Here is a 10000-nt window from a genome sequence, read left to right as displayed (position 1 = left end):
GTACTATGGCTGTTAAGGGCATAAAATAGATTATGTATGATGTATGAATAAGAGGTTGTATAGGACGACAAAATGGCAAGGAGGAGAGACAACCACAGGTGACAGATAAGCATCTTTTTCACCTTAATAACAGTTCACATACCCATTGTCTGTGTCTACATTTCGATCGACTCAGGGGCCCATTCGCTCAGTCTGTAGTTGAAATATTATATGTAAGCTGCAGAGACAGGTATGTTATATTATCCACTAAGTATCTCATAAATGTGCCCTGCACCACCACACTGCATCACCAGCTCCACCACACAGCATCACAGAACCTACACAATCACAGAACCACCACACATCATCACCATACTTGCACAACCACACAGCACCACCACACAGCATCACAATACTTACACAATCACACAGCACCACCACACAGCATCACCATACCTACACAACCACACAGCCCCACCACACAGCATCACCATACCTATACAACCACACAGCACCACCACACAGCAACATCATACTACACAACCACACAGCACTACCACACAGTATCACCACACAGCATCACCGTACCTACACAACCACTCAGCACCACCACACAGCATCACCATACCTACACAACCACACAGCACCACCACACAGCATCACCATACTACACAACCACACGGCAAAACCACACAGCATCACCATACCTACACAACCACACAGCACCACCACACAGCATCACCATACCTACACAACCACACAGCACCACCACACAGCATCACCATACTACACAACCACACAGCACCACCACACAGCATCGCCGTACCTACACAACCACACAGCACCACCACACAGCATCGCCGTACCTACACAACCACACAGCACCACCACACAGCATCGCCGTACCTACACAACCACACAGCACCACCACACAGCATCATCATACTTGCACAAACACACAGCACCACCACACAGCATCACCATACCTGCACAACCACACAGCACCACTACACAGCATCACCACACAGCATCACCACATAGCATCACCATACCTACACAACCACACAGCACTACCACACAGTAACACCATACCTACACAATCACACAGCATCACTGTAAGAAGGTTCCAAATCCACAAGGTAGAAAACAGAATATCTCACATTATTCACACATGAAACACCAAAGAAAACTCCGAAGTAAAACCATACATTTATTTACAAATTAATTAAAGATACTGAAGTACCAAACATTATCAATATTTAAACCCTCTCGAGACTTTCCCCCAGGTCTAACAAGTCCCATTAATAAATTTATGAAAAAACAAACAAGTAGCGATTAAACTCCCCCTGAAGCTAGGCAGAGGTGAGGATACTGCGTATGGTAGCAGATAACTCCGGGAACAGTAGAGAAGTGGTATGCCTGCCATTCAACACCGCTACATGGCAGCACAGGGACGACCTGGGTGAACTCTCGCATGGTGGGTAGAATGGATGCCTCACCGACCCGGCCCTCGGTAGGTGTAGGATCCTTAGTCCCCCAAATTTGATAAAAGTTAATAAAATAACAAAGGTACATAAATTATGGCTCTTCTGGGAAGTGAACCAAGGACCTACACAACAAGCAAAAAGTCAAGTACAAAAAGGAAATCATAAAGTTCAATATTTAAGTCTAACAATAAATCAGTAAATAATGCCAATGATATAAACTCAGTCAATAATATACACAGTACATGGAAAAATAAAAATATAAAATTTTTTTAAAACTCTAGAGCAAATTCACAGACATTTAACCAAGTTTCATATAGAAGACAGAACCAAAGCAAACAGAAGAATGATTAACTTTTACCTTAGTCCCATCGATCTGCTGTTTGATGGTAGAGTGAATTTAATGGGTCACAGACGCCCTTATATAGCCTTCAGTCAGTTCGAAAATTCTCGTGAGATACATAAAGCAAAGTTAATGAAGCAAATGAAACAGTAAGTAAACAAATGAAACAGAACAGGAACTTAAAAGATAACGAGACGAGACCAAAATAAAGGTTTATGAAGCTTCAGTTACTTAATATTGAGATTTTAAAAACGAATTACTGACTGTAAAGACTTACAAATTAAACGCATTGAATCTTACCAAATTAGGGTGAATATAACAGTCGGGGATAACATACAAATATTACAATAATTATTACAATAATTATTAGGCCGTTATTCTTGGCCCTTACATGGCTCCCTCCAAAGGTATCTACCCAGGGGTAGATACAGAAGGAATATATAAATTAAATATACAACTCCCCCTCCCACCATAATGAAAATTATAATTCGTATACTAGGACTAGTCATGGTTCAGCCGATGGCCCGACTCAGAAAATCTGCACCAACATTATCTTTCCCTGCTACATGTACAAGCCGAAATCTAAATGGCTGTAATGCTAGGGCCCACCGGAGTAATCTGTCGTTATTTCCCTGAAACTGACTTAGATATACTAGGGGTTTATGATCCACCTCAAGAATGAATTCAGTTCCTAACAAATAATATTTAAACCGGTTAACCCCAAACACAATTGCTAGACACTCTCTTTCTATAGTGGAATACCTACGTTCTCGGTCTAGAAGCTTTCTACTGGCGTAAGAAACTGGGAATGGCTTATTATCTACGTACTGGAGCAATACTGCACCCAGTCCATAACCCGAGGAATCAGTTCCAAGGATAAAAGGCAATGACAGGTCAGGAAGTTTAAGAACTGGGCCATCAGCTAAAACAGACTTAAGCTTCTCAAAACACTCTATAGACTCTGAACTCCATTCCAAAGGCTCCTTCACACCCTTTCGTAACATGTCTGACAAAGGTGAAGTTAAGGATGAAGGATGTTTAATGAAATTTCGGTAGAATGATATCAAACCTAGGAATGATCTCAAAGTTTTCTTGGATGAGGGAGGAAAAACACCGAGAACTGCCTGAACCTTATCATTAACAGGTCTGATAGTTTGTCCATCTATAACAAAGCCTAGATACTGAATGGTCTTTAACCCAAATTTACACTTATCAGGCTTAACGGTTAACCCATGTTCACGGAGACGAAGTAGAACTGCACACACAGCTGCAACATGACTTTCCCAATTATTAGCATATATCATCACATTGTCAAAATAGAAAGAGACATTCTCCAAACCTGTCAATACAAGGCGCATCAGTCTAATATAAGTGGCGCAGGCAGTAACCAGTCCAAAGGGCATACGACAAAACTCCATCAGGCCTTTATGAGTTGGAAAAGCAGTTAATGGTTTGGCTCTATCTGTAAGAGGGACTTGGTAATAAGCTTTGGTTAAATCTAATTCAGTATAGAATTTAGCCCCAGAAAACTTGTGTAGATCATCCTCTAGCTTACACATTGGTTCTGCATGAAATTCGGTAACTGCATTAAGAACTCTGTAGTCTATAGCCATCCTATAGGTGCCATCAGGTTTCTTAATCATGACCACAGGTGATGAATGGGATGACTGAGAGGGTCTGATAATCCCTTGGTCTAGGAGGTTTTCTACTTCCTCCCTGAACTGAGGCTGGAGGTGTACAGGAATGGGATACAATTTGGGTTTTAGTCGTTCAGTAGTACAGAGAAATATCATGTGATAAAGTAGTGGTATACCCTGGTTTGTCAGAAAAAACATCACCAAACTCTTCAATGATATTCTTAACATCCTCTTTCTGGTCTGGAGTCAGTTGCTCATTTATGTTTAAATCTAAAATATTTGATGGTGTACCAAGATCTGGAAAGGTAGGCAAGTCCAGCTCAGAATCCATATTTACCTCTGCCTTTGTACATAACTGAGAAACTAAAGGCTGGTCATCAAAAGTTAATCCGGTTTCCTCATCTAGTACATATGCCATGGAAACCTGCGACCTACGATGGTACTTCTTTAAGAGATTTGCATGGTACAACTTTGGCTTACCCTGTTCATCTGTTAGGTAATTAACCTTATTCTTACAATCTAAAACTCTGTAAGGTCCTTTCCAAGACATTAATAATTTACGCTGTTCATCAGGGAGCAAGACAAGGACTTCATCTCCGGGTTTGAATTTCCTATCTTGAGTTTTTACGTCAAAGTAAGACTTGTAATTCTTGGCACTGATATCAGCATTCTGAACAGCAATCTTGGCACAATCTTCTAATTTATCCCGAAGCTCAAGCACGTACTGATATAGTGGTCTATCACCACTCTGTACAGATTTATCCTCCCAAAGATCTCCAAGTACTGACAAAGGACCTCTTACCTGTCTACCATACAGGAGTTCAAAGGCAGAGAACCCTGTGCGATCACTGGGCATTTCTCTCATGGCAAACATCAAGGGGGGAAGATACCGGTGCCACTCTTTAGGTTTGTCCTCACACACTTTTCTAAGGGAAGCTTTCAATGTGGGTGAAATCTCTCTATTCTACCATTTCCACTAGGGTGATAAGGAGTAGTGAAAAGGGGTTTTACTCCTAACAATCTATGTAATTCCTTCATTAAATCAGATTTGAACTGTTTGCCATTATCAGAAAGTATTTCCTTGGGAATGCCTACTCTGGAAAATATGGAAATTAAAGATTCTGACACTGCAATAGAAGAGATATCTTTCAGGGGCATGGCTTCAGGAAACCCGGTGGCAAAGTCTATCAAGGTAAGGATATATCGATGTCCTTCAGAGGATGGGGGATTTAAAGGTCCCACTAAATCTATGGCTACCCTGGAAAATGGCTCAGTCACGATAGGCATAGGTTGGAGAGGTACTGGTTTCACACGACCCTTAGGGGAAAAACGTTGGCACTTGTCACATGATCGGCAATAATCCCTTATGTCCGAGGTGAGACCTGGCCAGTGAAACTGTTCTTTGATACGGGTCTCAGTCTTTCTATGTGAAAGATGACCTGCAAGAAGACTTTCACGAGCTGTTGAAAGGACAGATTTCCGACAGTCAAGGGGAACAACTAGAGAAAGTTTTCCCTCTCTGTCTGGTTTCTTTGCCTTAATACATCTCCTGTACAAAAGTCCATCAATATTCTCATACCTGAACACGTTCCCATCTTTGGTTTTCCTCTGTCTCACCTGACATACTCTTCATCCTGACAGTGACTAAACTAGAACAATTTTGTTGAAGATTTGCAAATTCACTAGGAGTAACTTTTAAGGGCTCAATAGAGGGAGTTACCAGGGGATGGAGTTTCCTAGTTTTAGAAGATCGAGTTTGAACAGCTTGCACACACTCAGTGGTATCAACTGAAGCTGTGGGAGATTGGGTCAGTTCACTCTGTATAGGAATGGTAGTTTCATGAGAAGTTAATTTAGGTGAACATGGAACAGGAACAATGTTTCCAGTTGATACAGTAGTAGATGGATTATCAAGCTCAGTCTGCTTTACTCCAGGGACATTACCTATTAAAACACTGCAAAATTTAATAGGAGCTCTAATTACTTCTGTCCACCCTTCATAACAGGGGCAACGTAAATAACACTTGACCTTGGGGAAAGTGTCAACTCTACCCAGATAATCAGCTACTCTTACCTTCTCACAGTGTGCTACATCAACATCAGGAAGGACTTCCTCAGACACTATGATACCAGTACAACCAGTGTCTCTAAGAATAGTAGACACCCAGGCTCCGTTAACTGTACCACAGAACATGTACTGGGAATAATTATCGAGGTCACCAAAGCAAAACCCCATCTGTACTTGTTGGTTGAGAGGAGAGGCATTACTTTTAAATCTAAGAGGATTCTTGGGACAGTTAGGACGAATATGGCCCTTGTCACCACAACCGTGACATGTCACATTACTAAAATCACCTTTACCACGATGAGTCTGTGTAGAAGCTTAACATTGCTTTGGTTAGTCTCTTCAGCAGAAGGCGATTGTTTGTAACCAAATTTCTTCGGCTTACCCTTCACAAGAGAAGATCTCGGGTAGGCACGATGGGCAGAAGTCCAACTATCAGCCATTCCGACTGCCTTTTCCAAATCTTTCACATCACTCTCCTTTAAATACATCCGTAGCTCTGGTGACACTGAAGATATTAGTTGATCTAGAATAATATGAGATCTCAGTGGTTCAAAGTCTTTCTTCACATCACACGCTTCTAGCCACTGGTCAAAAAGACGTCCTATTTTTATGGAAAAAAGTTCATAAGTTTCACCTTCCTTAAGGCGGGCTGCTCTAAAATCCTGCCTATACCCATCTGGTGTCTTGTGGAAGCCTCTTAGCAGTGCCTTCTTTAACAATTCATAATCACTAGTTATCTCATCTGACAGACTAGTATAAATGTCAACACATTTGCCAGTCAATACACTACCCAATCTAGCAGCATATGTCTGCTCATTAATATTCAATAATTTGGCAATTCTCTCGAATCTGATTAAGTACGACCCAATATCTTCACCTTCACGATACACTGGCAAGTTGGGCCTTCCAGCATAGTCATAATTATCAATGGGCTGACCTGAGCTTGCATTTATCTTAGCTAGTTGTAACTCATGTTCTCTCTGTTCCTTCTCTCGTTTAGCTTCCCTTTCTCTAGCCCGTTCTTCTCTGGCATTATTTTGAGCATTAATTATATACTTTGCTACATCATCACCAGCGAGACCTATTTGTTCTGCTTCTGCCTTAAAAATGTCTATATTAGGATCCATGGTACATAATAACCAAACTACGCTACATTAACATTACCAAGACAAAGGGCAACTGTGGCCAGTTACCCTGACAAAAGAAAAAAGATTAATCAAATGACTCTACATTACCCCCATCAAGACAAAAGGGCAGCTATAACCAAGTACCCTGATGAAAGAGAGGGGGTGGTTTGTCACTTCCGGGCCCCAAGGACAGTGACAGGCCTGATCTGTTTACCGGACCTTAAACATAAATAAATGAATAGTAAAGTCCAAGCTCCCTATGGCCTCCAAGTGTGCATAAGTGTGAGAATCCTGGCAGGGTCGCCACTTGTAAGAAAGTTCCAAATCCACAAGGTAGAAAACAGAATATCTCTGATTATTCACACATGAAACACCAAAGAAAACTCCGAAGTAAAACCATACATTTATTTACAAATTAATTAAAGATACTGAAATACCAAACATTATCAATATTTAAACCCTCTCGAGACTTTCCCCCAGGTCTAACAAGTCCCATTAATAAATTTATGAAAAAACAAACAAGTAGCGATTAAACTCCCCCTGAAGCTAGGCAGAGGTGAGGATACTGCGTATGGTAGCAGATAACTCCGGGAACAGTAGAGAAGTGGTATGCCTGCCATTCAACACCGCTACATGGCAGCACAGGGACGACCAGGGTGAACTCTCGCATGGTGGGTAGAATGGATGCCTCACCGACCCGGCCCTCGGTAGGTGTAGGATCCTTAGTCCCCCAAATTTGATAAAAGTTAATAAAATAACAAAGGTACATAAATTATGGCTCTTCTGGGAAGTGAACCAAGGACCTACACAACAAGCAAAAAGTCAAGTACAAAAAGGAAATCATAAAGTTCAATATTTAAGTCTAACAATAAATCAGTAAATAATGCCAATGATATAAACTCAGTCAATAATATACACAGTACATGGAAAAATAAAAATATAAAATTTTTTTAAAACTCTAGAGCAAATTCACAGACATTTAACCAAGTTTCATATAGAAGACAGAACCAAAGCAAACAGAAGAATGATTAACTTTTACCTTAGTCCCGTCGATCTGCTGTTTGATGGTAGAGTGAATTTAATTTTTTTTTTTTTTTTTTTTTTTTTTTTCGGCCTATCAACCATTGGGGCCGAAGCCCCTGGTTATTAAGGCCATTTATATATATATATGTATATACATTTAAACATATATACATATATATACAAACATATATATATACATACACACACACACACACACACACACACACACACACACACACACACACACACACACACACACACTTCCATGCATACATAAAGACACATTTTCATGCAAACGTACATATATATATAATAATTTTAATCTTATTTAATTTTTTTTTTGTATTTTTATTTTTATTTTTTTTTTCTTGGTTTAATATTTTTTATACCTTATAATATAAAGACAAACTAATCTAAAGACCCTAAAACTAATCACCTAACAGACAAATCGCTAACCTATACTAAATCCTACAGAGACAAATAGCTAGACCTACACTAATGGTAAAAATACCTCGACTAACAGAACACCATCGACTGCAGATATGTAATGCCTTTCTACATTACATACCTGCACTCATCACCTGGTAACTGTCAGTCGAGGCACAACCTAATATAGGGGACATCAATATATGAAAGGGAACCAGACGAGTCAGGAACATTTCCATATACGTCAGCTGTCGTCCCTAATTAGAATAACTTAAGCAAGATAATATAATGTATTTACATAATTTGTACAGAAAGTGAAGAACCTCGCCCAGCAGACCACCATCGACTGCAAGTGCCCAATACCTTCCTATATTGCACACTTGCACTCATCAGCTGGTGACTGTCAGGCGAGGAACTTGGCTAATGTAGGGGACATCAATATTAGAAATAGATCGGTGGGAGGAGGAACTATTTAAAATATGTCAACTGTCAACCTAATTAATATTACAATATATACATATTTACTCTTCATAAAAACCATAACCATACATTATAAAAGTCACATCACCCTGATCAATCCGGTCTTTCTCAAGAAAGTAATCAATTTATCAGTCATAACAATATCCCCACCGCCTAAGATGGAAGAAAGAATGAAAAGGGGACGTCTGCTTCTCCGCAGTAATTTTATAAGTGAAGCACGTTCACGAATAAATCGCCGACAGCGCAGGATGATATGACTGATAGATAACACCGCATTACAGATGTCACAGTGGAGTGGAAATCGTCTTTCAATGTATGGTTTATGTGGGTTAAAAATGGTGGTATTAAGCCGTAACCGTGCCAACACTTTTTCTTCTAGGCGACTGGGACGGTTGGCAGTGTCCCAGTCGCCCAGGTACGGCTTACAAGTTGGAATATTTAGTCTGGTCCACTGACCTTGCCACAGAAGATTTATTGATTTCTTTCCGAGAGAGAGACTCGACCGTAGATCACGAGGAACGTCCCAAGTCTCCTCGAGTTCTACAGCCGACTTTGCAAGTAAGTCAGCCTGCTCATTGCCGTAGATACGACAATGACCAGGCACAGATCAACGTGAATGACTTGTTGCATGAATGCAACTTATTAACGATGCGGCCCTGAATCTCGTGAGAGTCCGTAGTACAAGATGCAATTGCCTGAAGGGCTGATTTTGAATCTGAAAAAATGACAAATGAGTCATGCCTAGAATTGAGAGCATAGTCTATGGCTTTGTCAATAGCAAAGAGTTCTGAAGTAAACACAGATGTATGAGTCGGCAACCGATACCTGAGGGCACATTCAGTCGACCACACACTTGCACCCACACATTCACTCGACTTGGAGCCGTCGGTGTACAATTGATGGGACCCCAAGTGACGAACAATGATGTTACGAAACAAGTGGTGGACCTCCGCCTCCGGCGCCTTGGCCTTTGGTGCTGGGAGCCATGATACATCCACTGTAAAGCTGGGTGGCTCCCAAGGCGCTATATTTTTTAGCACCAACTTGTCACAGTCACTGGGGTCGACACCAAGCTCCTGAGTCAGTAAGTGGAGGCGAGCGGCAAGTGGCCGACGCACCCCCCGCAGAAGGTGGTGGTATTGACGCAGGGGGGTACAGGCCACATTGCCGATATTGCTTTTCCTTAATGTTCGTAGTCCATACGAAAATGCCAGGTGGTCACGGCGAATAAAATTTAATGGGTCACAGACGCCCTTATATAGCCTTCAGTCAGTTCGAAAATTCTCGTGAGATACATAAAGCAAAGTTAATGAAGCAAATGAAACAGTAAGTAAACAAATGAAACAGAACAGGAACTTAAAAGATAACGAGACGAGACCAAAATAAAGGTTTATGAAGCTTCAATTACTTAATATTGAGATTTTAAAAACGAA

Source organism: Coenobita brevimanus, chromosome 6, assembly GCF_032717465.1.
Source record: "Coenobita brevimanus isolate Jiangsu-jjx chromosome 6, ASM3271746v2, whole genome shotgun sequence".
Lineage (NCBI taxonomy): Eukaryota > Metazoa > Arthropoda > Malacostraca > Decapoda > Coenobitidae > Coenobita > Coenobita brevimanus.
The sequence above is the reverse complement of the archived record's forward strand: the minus strand, read 5'-3'. Positions refer to the sequence as shown.